The 16340-nt window shown below is 37.7% G+C and overlaps 1 protein-coding gene across 1 annotated transcript in view; it reads right to left on the bottom strand.

Moving 5' to 3' along the window:
• The window catches only part of LOC145445856 (ribonuclease inhibitor-like), a 335808-nt gene that overhangs the window by 22244 nt on the left and 297224 nt on the right, over positions 1 to 16340 (bottom strand). The window lies entirely within an intron of this gene.

Genomic DNA, 16340 nt, shown 5'->3' with positions numbered 1-16340 from the left:
CAATTTCCCTCTTAGTACGTTATGTCTTTCAACAGAGCATTTGAATTGCTATTTGAAAGTATCTGACAACTGTGAACTAATTCTTCAAGTTTGTTCATTGTGGCGTAACGACCATTTTTACGAATCCATAACTGTATCATTTGATATCGTTGCTCGGTTAAGTTAAAGCAATCCATGTATTGACATTCGGCAATTTCATTGTCAGATAGCTCAAGTTTTTCGCGTGCAAACCTATACCAGTTCATCAGGTCAATTCGATCCATTATGACGTATATATCATTAGCAGTAATCTTTGACATATTCAATCTACAGCGTACAGCGAATAATCATGTAATAAATATTATACGTTATATATTGCCTTGCACTTGCTTCAACTGCAATAACAAAGAGAGTAGTGAGTGAGTAATTATCCTACATACCCCGATTTATGCCTGATAACTGAAAATAATAAACAATAAAATTAAAAAGCGCGAAAATTACATTTTATCCCGGATCGCAACACGAAAAATCGTATGACTTTTTTAAAGTAGAAAGAAAACTACACTATTCCGATGCACTAAAGACTTTTACACTCCGGATTTTGTATAGTATATAATAATTTTACATTGCGGGGTATTCAGTAAACTTTAATCCAGTGATCCTCCGTCTATTTTCAAACACGCTCCTCTTATTAGTCTAGGTTTCGAACCACACATCCAGTACGTTTTATGGGGATTAATATTTTTAGACTCAAATACTTTTCCAATGTACTAAAGTCTTGCAGTACGGATTTTGTAGAGTAGTTAGAAAACTACCTTTTGAGTCGATAGCGAAGTACTTGTTCATTTTGGAGTACTCAAGTATTGGTTTGGCCTTGGTAGCAACATACTCAATCAAGTGATTATCTATTTACAGCGCATCTACTTCTATTTCAGAGTTTTCGGTTTTCAGACAAACTATACCTTCAATACTAACTGATTTACTCGTTCGGAAATCATCGCTTTTTACACTTTACTAAAAATTTACTAATCCTGGTACGCAGTTGTTGGATAATATGAAAATGCACCATACTAAATTTCGTTCCCTATGTTAATTTACCATAAGAAAGACAATTTGACTCCTAAAGTCCGAAATACTTGTTCGCTTGAGCTAAGTCGCAGCGCTTCGAGTAGAATTTTATAGTTCTTGTAAAAAGTTGTTTGTACACAATATATGTTTAAGGTAAGTTCTACGCATTCATGATTTCGTCCGAGTTTGCAGTTTAGTAGTATATACTAATTTACGATAGCGCGTTTGTAACTTGTGCAAGTACAGGAAAATCATGGTTCTTGAACCGTGCTCAATGAATAATAGAACATTTTTTGCTATTTTTCATTGCCATAAGTCATTCTGGTTGGCGTAAACGCATTGTACGATATATATGAAACTTATGCAAATCCTAGGATCCTCATTTTCGAAATTAGTATTCATTTTACAATAGCCTTATTCAGTATTCGAAATGATAAAGCTTCAGCCGTGATATTCTGGTGATTTTTTCAATATAGTTGAGAAATGATATAACGCATCATAGTAACATCATGAATATATTTTATTTACAAAATTGACGATTTCGAAGTCATGTCAAACGACTACAAGTTGCAATAAGTAGTGTTAGCTTTGCTTTAAAAACTACAGTAGTAGAAGTGTGAATAGTAAATAAAAGTGGTAGTAAAAGTAGTGCGAGTACGGGAAATCTATGAAGTAATTTGCTACTTACCACCGCTGTGTCCAATTTAGAGACAAATCCTCATTTTCAAGTAGCTTAGATCTCGAAATAAGCTCTGACTCGCTATTTTCCTCAAAGCATGGAATTACCACGAGTATCACCTTCGATCGCTGAAGAAAAGGATGAGATTATATCCGAAGCATATTCCTTGACCAGGAATTTTATCATGTACGAACTCGATGGCTCATGCGTTAAGGTAAATACGAAAGCAGAGAGAACCTTACGTCGAGTTGGGGATGAAATGTTCGAGCGCCATCGAACTGTCCTAAACGCAGTCTCCAAACGTCTCCGCTATAGCGATGTCGAAGTCAATGAAAAATATAAAGAATATTTACCCGATGAGCGAATGTTCCTGATGATAGCTGATGAAATTTGCAAAGATACCAAAGAAAACTGGGGTAGGATTGTCTCCCTTTTTGTGGTCGGTAGCATTCTTGCTCGCAAGAACGAGGATGAACATCATGGGAAGCATATAGAAGCTATCATACAGACAGTCGGAAATTACATTGCTAGCAGAAGACTAAAGTGGATAGTGCGAAATGGAGGATGGGTGGGTGATTTACATGCTTTGCTTAGGATTTACAAATTATATTTTAGCATGAGATATATAGTGTATCCGCTCCCCAGAGCCCATATCATCTCTCGATGATGAAACTCAGCTTTACCTTCCAATTCGGTTCCCAATACGATAGCTTTCATCCGTATGATCATTAAGGCTTCTATTTTTGTTGTAGGATGGCTTTGTAGAATTCTTTGATAATACCGCTTTCGACTACAATAAAGTTTGGAAGGGACTCGTGTTTGTCGTGATCGGACTGACATCTATTGCAATGGCATTATCAAGATAATGGATGTTCGCGTGTTTTGTCTCATGTAATATTTTAAGAATAAAATTCTTCATCGTTTAATCGCATTCATTTTACTGTAGGACCTATACAGTTTCTTCTGAGAATACTCGAAGGATTGCCCCATATGGAAACCTTCTTTATACTTTTAATTTTTCTAATTTCTACAGCTACGTAAGGAAATTGTTAGGATTACCCAGAATACATTGCATGTCAAATTTGATTCGATTACGAACATTATAGCGACAGAGATTTACGATAGTGTAAAATGACCTACCTTACGACATCAAATTTCGTCTTCGCATTTCATGATCGAACACCTTGGAAACTAACTCAGTTCTATACCAACTTCGCGTGAATCTGTTTGCGGGAGCGTGGTACGTACCTATGCGTGAACAAGTTTAGTGATGGAATTACAGATGTAATTACGTTTCAACACTTTTACAATGATTCGTCTTGCTTCCTATAACACCCCACTCGATGCCTTCGTTATTAAGCTGTAATCTCAGCCCGAGCTATGTCTCGAAGGCTACGGGACTCTGCAAATTGTTTCGAATTATTCTGTCTGTTTCAATTTAAGATAAGGAAGCCCATTTCCCTCAATGTATCGATACCTACGGTACTCTACAAAATTTCTGATTAATTCTCCCTATGCCTATTTATCATAAGAAAGATGATTTGACACCTAAAGTACGAAATACTTGTTCGCTTGAGCTAAGCCGCAACGCTTGGAGTGGAATTTTACGGGGTATGTGGAGTCATTTCGTAGGGCTCTATGCCATAGGAGCATACTTTACGATGCTTAACATTGAATCCCAACTCGAAACTTGATACGTAGTTATAGGACATTATGGCAATTCACCATGCTAAATTTCATCACACATCTAATGATGGAACACCTTTGAAACTATCGCAGTCGAATACCAACTTTTACGCATATCTGTTTTTCGTGAACATAGCATATACCCATACATAGTCAATTTTAATAACAGAATTAGCATGCTAAACATTAAATTCTCACCTTGAACGTTGATACGCGGTTGTAGGACATAATAACAATGCACCATACCAAATTTCGTCTGACATTTCATGATGCAACACCTTTAAAACCAACGCAGTTCTATACAGACTTTTTGCTAAATCTGTTTTTCCGTAGCGTAGCACGTACCTATACATAGTCAACTTTAATAGCGGATTTAGCATGTTAATAATCGACTCCCCACCTTGAAACTCGGTACGCAGTTGTAAGACATTATGACAATGCACCATATCAAATTTTGTTACGCATTTCATGATTGAACAACTTTAAAACTAACGCAGTTCCATACCGACTTTTGCGAGTGCGTAGCACGTACCTATATGCATACTCAACATTCATAACGGAATTACCGAGCTAAACATTGAATGCGCAACTTGAAGATTGGTTCACAGGTGTAGGGCAGTATGACAATGGAACACATCAAATTTCATCACACATTTCATGATGGAACACCTTTAAAACTAACGCAGTTCTATACCAACTTCGCGTGAATCTGTTTGCAGGAGCGTAGCACGTACCTATGCGTGATCAACTTTAGTGATGGAATTACATATGTAATTAAGTTTCAACACTTTTACAATGATTCGTCTTGCTTCCTATAACATCCCACTCGAGAAAATGCGTCGTAGGATATAGATGAAACTAGCACCACTCATCAAGACCGCTGAAAACAGTACATTTCAACATTTAGTAGCAGTAAATTTCTAGTAAAGTACAAGACGTGATGATTTCCGACTGAGTTAAAAAGTAAGTATTGCAGGTATAGTTTACCTGAAAACCGAATACTCTGAAATAGAAGTAGATGCAGTGTAAATAGTTAATCACTTGATTAAGTTTAGTGCAAGCAGATAAAACCTATACTTGAGTAGTACAAAATGCACGAGTACTTCGCTATCGCCTCCCTCCACGTAATAAGTGTCTACGGTTTAAGACTGCTTTTACCGATACTCGTCGGTTTCAGTTTTAGATAGAATTCGGAAACCAAATAATTTCATAAACATAAGCTAATTTAATGAATTTAGTCGAATGTACTATGCCGCGCTGATAAGATTAATTATAATATACTTATCATGTTACAGCGATTTTTCTAGCCTAGAAAATCTTTAAAATGTAGTAAGCAGACCAAATGAAGATATTCGTTGAGCTGAATAAACATAAAAAATACTCTAGACTACTTTATCGGTACTTTACAGTTACAGTTTTAGATAAAATTTGTCCTTTCACCTATAATTACAACTCCTCGCTATCTAAACATGTTTAGAATATATTATTTGCGAAGATACGAACCCGTGAAGTTCTCAAGTTGCTTTTCGTAGGATATAGATGAAACTGACAACACTCACCAAGACCAGTTATCCACTGAAAAAAGTACATTGTAGCAGTAAAGTCCTACTAAAGTACAAGAAGTAATGATTTCCCAGTTAGTTAAAAAGTAAGTATTGAGGTATAGTTTGGTCGAAAAAGCGAAAAACTCTGAAATAGAAGTAGATGCAGTGTAAATAGGTAATCACTTCATTAAGTATAGCGCAAGCAGGCCAAACCTATACTTAAGTACTGCAAATGTACAAGTACTTCGCTATGTTCTCCCTCCACGTAAAAAGTGACTAGGTTTTAGAGTACTTTATCGGTACTCGACAGTTTCAGTGTTAGATAAAATTTGATAAGACTTTAAATTTTAAAGTAGTTTGAGCTTACGTTTGTATCACCTTGACAAGTAACATTATCAGACATGAAAATGATACTATCACCGAATATAGAAGTTAACACGCGTCAATGTGCTTCGGAATTCACGAGAAATTGCTTACTAAGAGAAGTATATTGTTGTATACACAATAGTGGAGAGAATATTTAAAATGTAGTAAGCAGGCCGATGGGTATTCGTTTAGTTGTATAGGCATAAAAACATTCCCGCGCGCTCTTAAACAAAACACTTCCTAACCCTAACACCTAATACTAAGACGCGCGGGAATGTTTTTTATGCCTATACAACTAAACGAATACCCATCGGCCTGCTTACTACATTTTAAATATTCTCTCCACTATTGTGTATACAACAATATACTTCTCTTAGTAAGCAATTTCTCGTGAATTCCGAAGCACATTGACGCGTGTTAACTTCTATATTCGGTGATAGTATCATTTTCATGTCTGATAATGTTACTTGTCAAGGTGATACAAACGTAAGCTCAAACTACTTTAAAATTTAAAGTCTTATCAAATTTTATCTAACACTGAAACTATCGAGTACCGATAAAGTACTCTAAAACCTAGTCACTTTTTACGTGGAGGGAGAACATAGCGAAGTACTTGTACATTTGCAGTACTTAAGTATAGGTTTGGCCTGCTTGCGCTATACTTAATGAAGTGATTACCTATTTACACTGCATCTACTTCTATTTCAGAGTTTTTCGCTTTTTCGACCAAACTATACCTCAATACTTACTTTTTAACTAACTGGGAAATCATTACTTCTTGTACTTTAGTAGGACTTTACTGCTACAATGTACTTTTTTCAGTGGATCACTGGTCTTGGTGAGTGTTGTCAGTTTCATCTATATCCTACGAAAAGCAACTTGAGTACTTCACGGGTTCGTATCTTCGCAAATAATATATTCTAAACATGTTTAGATAGCGAGGAGTTGTAATTATAGGTGAAAGGACAAATTTTATCTAAAACTGTAACTGTAAAGTACCGATAAAGTAGTCTAGAGTATTTTTTATGTTTATTCAGCTCAACGAATATCTTCATTTGGTCTGCTTACTACATTTTAAAGATTTTCTAGGCTAGAAAAATCGCTGTAACATGATAAGTATATTATAATTAATCTTATCAGCGCGGCATAGTACATTCGACTAAATTCATTAAATTAGCTTATGTTTATGAAATTATTTGGTTTCCGAATTCTATCTAAAACTGAAACCGACGAGTATCGGTAAAAGCAGTCTTAAACCGTAGACACTTATTACGTGGAGGGAGGCGATAGCGAAGTACTCGTGCATTTTGTACTACTCAAGTATAGGTTTTATCTGCTTGCACTAAACTTAATCAAGTGATTAACTATTTACACTGCATCTACTTCTATTTCAGAGTATTCGGTTTTCAGGTAAACTATACCTGCAATACTTACTTTTTAACTCAGTCGGAAATCATCACGTCTTGTACTTTACTAGAAATTTACTGCTACTAAATGTTGAAATGTACTGTTTTCAGCGGTCTTGATGAGTGGTGCTAGTTTCATCTATATCCTACGACGCATTTTCTCGAGTGGGATGTTATAGGAAGCAAGACGAATCATTGTAAAAGTGTTGAAACTTAATTACATATGTAATTCCATCACTAAAGTTGATCACGCATAGGTACGTGCTACGCTCCTGCAAACAGATTCACGCGAAGTTGGTATAGAACTGCGTTAGTTTTAAAGGTGTTCCATCATGAAATGTGTGATGAAATTTGATGTGTTCCATTGTCATACTGCCCTACACCTGTGAACCAATCTTCAAGTTGCGCATTCAATGTTTAGCTCGGTAATTCCGTTATGAATGTTGAGTATGCATATAGGTACGTGCTACGCACTCGCAAAAGTCGGTATGGAACTGCGTTAGTTTTAAAGTTGTTCAATCATGAAATGCGTAACAAAATTTGATATGGTGCATTGTCATAATGTCTTACAACTGCGTACCGAGTTTCAAGGTGGGGAGTCGATTATTAACATGCTAAATCCGCTATTAAAGTTGACTATGTATAGGTACGTGCTACGCTACGGAAAAACAGATTTAGCAAAAAGTCTGTATAGAACTGCGTTGGTTTTAAAGGTGTTGCATCATGAAATGTCAGACGAAATTTGGTATGGTGCATTGTTATTATGTCCTACAACCGCGTATCAACGTTCAAGGTGAGAATTTAATGTTTAGCATGCTAATTCTGTTATTAAAATTGACTATGTATGGGTATATGCTATGTTCACGAAAAACAGATATGCGTAAAAGTTGGTATTCGACTGCGATAGTTTCAAAGGTGTTCCATCATTAGATGTGTGATGAAATTTAGCATGGTGAATTGCCATAATGTCCTATAACTACGTATCAAGTTTCGAGTTGGGATTCAATGTTAAGCATCGTAAAGTATGCTCCTATGGCATAGAGCCCTACGAAATGACTCCACATACCCCGTAAAATTCCACTCCAAGCGTTGCGGCTTAGCTCAAGCGAACAAGTATTTCGTACTTTAGGTGTCAAATCATCTTTCTTATGATAAATAGGCATAGGGAGAATTAATCAGAAATTTTGTAGAGTACCGTAGGTATCGATACATTGAGGGAAATGGGCTTCCTTATCTTAAATTGAAACAGACAGAATAATTCGAAACAATTTGCAGAGTCCCGTAGCCTTCGAGACATAGCTCGGGCTGAGATTACAGCTTAATAACGAAGGCATCGAGTGGGGTGTTATAGGAAGCAAGACGAATCATTGTAAAAGTGTTGAAACGTAATTACATCTGTAATTCCATCACTAAACTTGTTCACGCATAGGTACGTACCACGCTCCCGCAAACAGATTCACGCGAAGTTGGTATAGAACTGAGTTAGTTTCCAAGGTGTTCGATCATGAAATGCGAAGACGAAATTTGATGTCGTAAGGTAGGTCATTTTACACTATCGTAAATCTCTGTCGCTATAATGTTCGTAATCGAATCAAATTTGACATGCAATGTATTCTGGGTAATCCTAACAATTTCCTTACGTAGCTGTAGAAATTAGAAAAATTAAAAGTATAAAGAAGGTTTCCATATGGGGCAATCCTTCGAGTATTCTCAGAAGAAACTGTATAGGTCCTACAGTAAAATGAATGCGATTAAACGATGAAGAATTTTATTCTTAAAATATTACATGAGACAAAACACGCGAACATCCATTATCTTGATAATGCCATTGCAATAGATGTCAGTCCGATCACGACAAACACGAGTCCCTTCCAAACTTTATTGTAGTCGAAAGCGGTATTATCAAAGAATTCTACAAAGCCATCCTACAACAAAAATAGAAGCCTTAATGATCATACGGATGAAAGCTATCGTATTGGGAACCGAATTGGAAGGTAAAGCTGAGTTTCATCATCGAGAGATGATATGGGCTCTGGGGAGCGGATACACTATATATCTCATGCTAAAATATAATTTGTAAATCCTAAGCAAAGCATGTAAATCACCCACCCATCCTCCATTTCGCACTATCCACTTTAGTCTTCTGCTAGCAATGTTTGTTTGTTTTATTACATTTTTGGCGCTTATCGCACATATGGTTATTTGCGCCCAGTACATGAATTGAATAACACAATGTCTTTTGCGGTCTTGTTTCGTCTTTTTCTGGTCATTGGCTGCCATCTTTCCAGAGTTCGGCTCTCTCTTCTTCTGGGCTTTTCAAGGCGCTGTATAGACAGCGAGATCGGCGATGAGGAGCCCAGATAAACCTCCGACACATAGAAACATGGCAGAGCCGTGACTCGAACCACCAACCATTGGTGTCGTGACAGCAGTGTTTAACCAACTGCGCCACTCGCTTCCCCCTGCTAGCAATGTAATTTCCGACTGTCTGTATGATAGCTTCTATATGCTTCCCATGATGTTCATCCTCGTTCTTGCGAGCAAGAATGCTACCGACCACAAAAAGGGAGACAATCCTACCCCAGTTTTCTTTGGTATCTTTGCAAATTTCATCAGCTATCATCAGGAACATTCGCTCATCGGGTAAATATTCTTTATATTTTTCATTGACTTCGACATCGCTATAGCGGAGACGTTTGGAGACTGCGTTTAGGACAGTTCGATGGCGCTCGAACATTTCATCCCCAACTCGACGTAAGGTTCTCTCTGCTTTCGTATTTACCTTAACGCATGAGCCATCGAGTTCGTACATGATAAAATTCCTGGTCAAGGAATATGCTTCGGATATAATCTCATCCTTTTCTTCAGCGATCGAAGGTGATACTCGTGGTAATTCCATGCTTTGAGGAAAATAGCGAGTCAGAGCTTATTTCGAGATCTAAGCTACTTGAAAATGAGGATTTGTCTCTAAATTGGACACAGCGGTGGTAAGTAGCAAATTACTTCATAGATTTCCCGTACTCGCACTACTTTTACTACCACTTTTATTTACTATTCACACTTCTACTACTGTAGTTTTTAAAGCAAAGCTAACACTACTTATTGCAACTTGTAGTCGTTTGACATGACTTCGAAATCGTCAATTTTGTAAATAAAATATATTCATGATGTTACTATGATGCGTTATATCATTTCTCAACTATATTGAAAAAATCACCAGAATATCACGGCTGAAGCTTTATCATTTCGAATACTGAATAAGGCTATTGTAAAATGAATACTAATTTCGAAAATGAGGATCCTAGGATTTGCATAAGTTTCATATATATCGTACAATGCGTTTACGCCAACCAGAATGACTTATGGCAATGAAAAATAGCAAAAAATGTTCTATTATTCATTGAGCACGGTTCAAGAACCATGATTTTCCTGTACTTGCACAAGTTACAAACGCGCTATCGTAAATTAGTATATACTACTAAACTGCAAACTCGGACGAAATCATGAATGCGTAGAACTTACCTTAAACATATATTGTGTACAAACAACTTTTTACAAGAACTATAAAATTCTACTCGAAGCGCTGCGACTTAGCTCAAGCGAACAAGTATTTCGGACTTTAGGAGTCAAATTGTCTTTCTTATGGTAAATTAACATAGGGAACGAAATTTAGTATGGTGCATTTTCATATTATCCTACAACTGCGTACCAGGATTAGTAAATTTTTAGTAAAGTGTAAAAAGCGATGATTTCCGAACGAGTAAATCAGTTAGTATTGAAGTTATAGTTTGTCTGAAAACCGAAAACTCTGAAATAGAAGTAGATGCGCTGTAAATAGATAATCACTTGATTGAGTATGTTGCTACCAAGGCCAAACCAATACTTGAGTACTCCAAAATGAACAAGTACTTCGCTATCGACTCAAAAGGTAGTTTTCTAACTACTCTACAAAATCCGTACTGCAAGACTTTAGTACATTGGAAAAGTATTTGAGTCTAAAAATATTAATCCCCATAAAACGTACTGGATGTGTGGTTCGAAACCTAGACTAATAAGAGGAGCGTGTTTGAAAATAGACGGAGGATCACTGGATTAAAGTTTACTGAATACCCCGCAATGTAAAATTATTATATACTATACAAAATCCGGAGTGTAAAAGTCTTTAGTGCATCGGAATAGTGTAGTTTTCTTTCTACTTTAAAAAAGTCATACGATTTTTCGTGTTGCGATCCGGGATAAAATGTAATTTTCGCGCTTTTTAATTTTATTGTTTATTATTTTCAGTTATCAGGCATAAATCGGGGTATGTAGGATAATTACTCACTCACTACTCTCTTTGTTATTGCAGTTGAAGCAAGTGCAAGGCAATATATAACGTATAATATTTATTACATGATTATTCGCTGTACGCTGTAGATTGAATATGTCAAAGATTACTGCTAATGATATATACGTCATAATGGATCGAATTGACCTGATGAACTGGTATAGGTTTGCACGCGAAAAACTTGAGCTATCTGACAATGAAATTGTCGAATGTCAATACATGGATTGCTTTAACTTAACCGAGCAACGATATCAAATGATACAGTTATGGATTCGTAAAAATGGTCGTTACGCCACAATGAACAAACTTGAAGAATTAGTTCACAGTTGTCAGATACTTTCAAATAGCAATTCAAATGCTCTGTTGAAAGACATAACGTACTAAGAGGGAAATTGCGTGGACTAGAGAATAATGACGATGCTCTCAGATAACCGACCACATCCGTGGTTTCAGTTGATCATATCGAAGAATATCATGTCCATCCGTGTTACCACCCACAGATTTCGCCATCCTCACACGGTAGTGCTAAGACACAGACAAGACGCGGTGGTGGAAATATTGAAAATGAGAAAGCAGACCTTGGTGTCATTTGATTTGGATTTTACACCCGATGAACCCACCATTCGTACCGCGCATTGGGATGAGGATTCTATCATTGATGTCGAGGGAAAGGAGATGTACAGATTTGTTGGTGTCGTGAATATTCAACGAAAGTCTGGGTATATGGTTGTGCATGGTTCGCGTATTTGATTGTGGAGATTTAAAATACAGAGTATTAAAGTCATTAATGCATCGGTCGCACGGCAATAAGTTTTGTCAGCTTATTATATGCTCAGTATATTATATGTCAAGAATTGTAGAGCATTTTTGCGGGTGCTCCAGGGTGCTCTTCATTGAGTGTCCGTGGTGAGCGATAAGTTTAATTCACAAAATTTGTGTGTTCAAATCAGCCCTGTCGTCAACATAGTGATGTCGCATTAGCCCTAAATACACATGATAGATGCAATTCCGATCGAATACAAGTACAAGTAGAGATTTCAAAGTAAGTAAGTGGTTATGTTCGTAGACTAACCCCACTTCTACGTAACGATTTTTTGGTAAGTAGTTATGTTTCTAGGCTACTTTTACTTGATACGAAAAATTAGTGTGTGTTCAAATCAGACCTGTCGTAAACATAGTGATGTCGCATTAGTCCTAAATACACATGATAGAATATCAAGGAAAAGTATCATCTAACGTATAATGAATGTTATTTATTTCTCGGATATATCTTAATCCGGAGTGCATTGCTGCATCGAAAAATTATAGCTATATGCGGTACGCTGTCGATTTTTCAATATAGACAAGAAATAGCCCACCTTTAGTGTTGCGTAATCTGGCTTGTCATTATATGCTTGTAACTATTTCCGGCTTGCGCTGCTAGTCTTCTTACCTGCATGAAATATAGGATGTTTTAGCTTCAAACTCGACGCATTAGCATGCCGAATTTGTAACCACAGCGAGATTCGAGTATTAAGCGAGGCTAGATAGTCTACCCTTAACAGAGAACTTGCATATACATTCAAATTTATGCGACTTCGGCTATATTGCTGGTTAACATTATAGCCGCGCACAGAACTCATTATTACGTTAGCTATTGGAGAAATCTCAACGTAATTCAATCTGTGTGCACAATCCACGTAAGCTAATGCTGCATCGAGAAATTATAGCTACATTTAGTTTAAATTGACACGAAAATACATTGATCTTACCTTGTCTGCGATGGCTGCCTCGCTGCGCACATACTTGTAATAGAAATGCGAAGTTTTCAGAATGCGAATTGCTTTACGTCGGAACTAAACATTCTAATTCGTATCGCCAACGCGGCATTTTCTTGGAAACGCAACTTTATTTATAATGTTCTAATTCACTATGTCGATGTGTCGCGACTTCTTGGAATCGTAAGCAACTGTATTCGTGGCACATTTACACGCGTCAATTTCTTGGAATAGTATTCGGCAATATGCACGGCGCATGAGCTTTGCGTGATCGTAGGCCTTTATGGTTGCGATATCTGTATTATCAAGTTGCATTTGAAGAATTCCCCAAAGTCATTGACTAATTAATGATTACACAGGTGTTATAGTACACACGAACATAGTCTTACATTTATGTGTAATAGCTCGAAAAAGGTGTTGTCAAGTCTCGAAATTTAAGAGAGAATCGGCGGTTATATTCTCAAAACAGCTCAATACGGCTAGTTTGCTCAATAGCCTGGTGGTAAGCGACGTGAAATTATACCCAAACAAGCCAGGTTCGATTCTAGCTAAGGTAAGTTTTGACGTGGCAATGAGTGACATAGGTGCAGCAATCGACATCGCGCTGGCTGACGGGCTGCTGCGTGTCATATAGATGCGGCAATCAATGCAGTGATGATGTGGCAATGGATGATGTGGCACTATAGGCATGGTGCTTGATGATGTGGCGCAGATGACGTAGCAGATGATGTGGCAATAGGTTGATGTGGCACTGGGTGTGCTATAGGTGCGGCAAGTAACGTGGCAATGGGTGTGCTATAGGTGCGGCAATGGGCGGATGATGTGGCAATGTAGGCGTGGCAATTAAGGCAACGTGGCCTTCTGGGATTGGCGGGGCACAAACGATACCCATAACACTACTCAAATGTAAATAATTAATTTCACTAAAACTATGTACAATCTTTAAAATTTCGTTCGGTACCGTGATACCAGGACTATTTCACGTTGTTATTGACAATTTGACTCATAGAAGTGATACAAACTTATCCCAAAACTGCTTCATTTCATTCAAAATCCAAATTGTTAAGAGTAAGATGTAGAAGAAATGTTGAATTATTTGGCCGTATGACTTGTTCATACGGTATAGGAATGCACACGCTAATTATAATCGGCGGGGCTTTACTTCTAACTAAATCAAATAAATAGTATAGTGATAAAGCAGAACGCAGCTGACCATTTACATTGGAACGGTTTGCTCGATTGGAGAATATTGATGTGCATAATCGTTACGTGAGACAAGCTGTAACAGTGCAATTCGTTATTCTTTTGTACGAATGATGTGGTATAGACCATTGCTCTTCAACCTTTTTCGACGTGGTACACCCTTTTAACGTTTGCTCAAAACTCGTACACCCCTGTTCATTAGGGGTCTTCAAAAATGACTTTTTTTCTCAAATCGTACTGGCTACTTGATAAAATTGTTAGGTTACCTAACGTAAGCCTACACACGAAATTTGGTTCAATTGCAACCAGTAGCCGCCTTGCTACGGGAGAAGAAAGTTTCTATTTATTATATAAAAATATATAACGAAAAATTTGAAATTTTTCTGTTCACCCCATGAAAGCATTAGGTCGTCTATAAAACGATGTTCTTCAAATTTGGTTCAATTCCGACCAGTAGAAGCGGAGTTATTGCCGTCAAAAATTTGGATTTGAATAAAATAGTATTTGGTCACAGAGTTTATTCGCAGCCAGTTAGGCCCCCCGTCACGCAAATTGGAATTTATTTCGTGTCAGAGCAAAAACAGCATGACATTACGAACGATAATCAACCTAAATGTAACAGTATTGGGGAGAGAGTAGGTAAAGCTACTGCTGCAGAAGCGGTAATTCAGATCAGCGATGATAGCAGGCGCACCAGCCTACTGCGTGTCAGGCCTGCCCCACACACATTCGATAGTAGCACATGGGCTGCAAGAGATGTCAGTAACCTCAGATCGTAATCGTATGCCGCTATACACAGTCTATTGTCGCTAATTTCCATCACTAATAACAAAATACTAAATTGTAATGTATGACGAAATATTGGACATACAATCGGCATTTTAAAACAAAAAGGGTTTCGATTTCAACATAGAAGCTGTTTCGAACCTGGCTGGCTACGTCACTTCATTTATGTAGATTGCGGTATTTATTAACGTCGGGTAGGCAGTACAGATTCAAAAAGTATGAGCTATCGCGGCGGTTTCCTCAAAAATCACTAAAAGACAAATGACTAGCTGAACACATGTTTGTTAACTGCATACTATGCAACACCACAATGCTTATGGCATCACAATCAAGCGGTGTAAAGTATATTACACTTGAGATAACATCGTACCATATTTCTCATTAACGTGTGCGTCAACCTGTACTGACCCATAAACCTGCCTTTGTGATAGCTAGCCATCGGCTCGTTGTAATTCGGATCTGGTACACCCCTGTACACCCCATCCGAGTGGTACACCCTTTGCAAATTCTGGTACACCCTAGGGTGTACGACAACCCCGGTTGAAGAGCACTGGTATAGACGAATTGACTTTTATGCCAAATTTGTATACGCGGTTAGTAAACACGCGATTGAGATTCAATTATAGGATAGATCAAGACCAGTGGAATCGTTATCGAAATCGGCTGTTACCCTCATATATAGCACATGGGTCGCCGGCTCAAAACGGGTCGCGGGCCACTTTTCGAATTTGGTAGAGTCCGGGGGCCGCAAGAATGCAATATTGAGACAAAAATGTCACACAATTTAGCCACCTCGTTTTTAAAACTTTGTGCTGTGCTCCCCAACGTCGGAGGTTGTCATATACATGTAGTTACCACAAAGGAAGCAATACTCTATAAAGGTATAGTACAAATACAACTATAGAAATATCATGATCATCAATTTCATTTTATTTAGAACTGTGAACTGCGCACGATACTTGACAATGCCTTTCATCAACGAATCAACGAATCAATATTGCAGTTGCGAGACATGTTACTAAAGTTGAAAGATTGTCTCGTCCTAAAGTTTAATCATGTGGGAAATCCCGTTTTCTAAGCGTCTTGCTCTTGGCAATGTCTGGATCATTTAACGTCAAGGCAATATGCCCATTCAATCGGTTGATTCCTCCTCGATGTCATGCTGTTGGCAGCGGTAAGGCCGTTTCAGCTAGTGAGTAATATAGTGATTTTGGGCACAGATGAATAGCCTTTTGAAACAACAATGACATCTTGAAACTGAAAGATATTTCAGCATTTCTAAATGCTTTACTTTTCGTTATTCTGAAATCCCAATTCAGAGCACGGGTTGCAAAATATGACATCGCGGTCCGTATGCGGCCCGCGGGCTGCGTATTCGTGACCCATCATGTTAATGCAGATATTTGCGCAGCGAAACTGGCGTTGTTTAGTAAATGTCCATCTGTGAGAGATGTTTGCAGGATTTGATGATATAGCATCCCTATTGATTCAAACGAAAGTAATGCTGTCAGCAGTAATAACTGAAGTGATGGTATGCGT

Source organism: Botryllus schlosseri, chromosome 9 (genome assembly GCF_051294905.1).
Source record: "Botryllus schlosseri isolate E-star chromosome 9, Bs_hap1, whole genome shotgun sequence".
Taxonomy (NCBI): Eukaryota; Metazoa; Chordata; class Ascidiacea; order Stolidobranchia; family Styelidae; genus Botryllus; species Botryllus schlosseri.
Note: the sequence above shows the minus strand (reverse complement) of the source record. Positions and strands in the feature narration are given on the sequence as shown.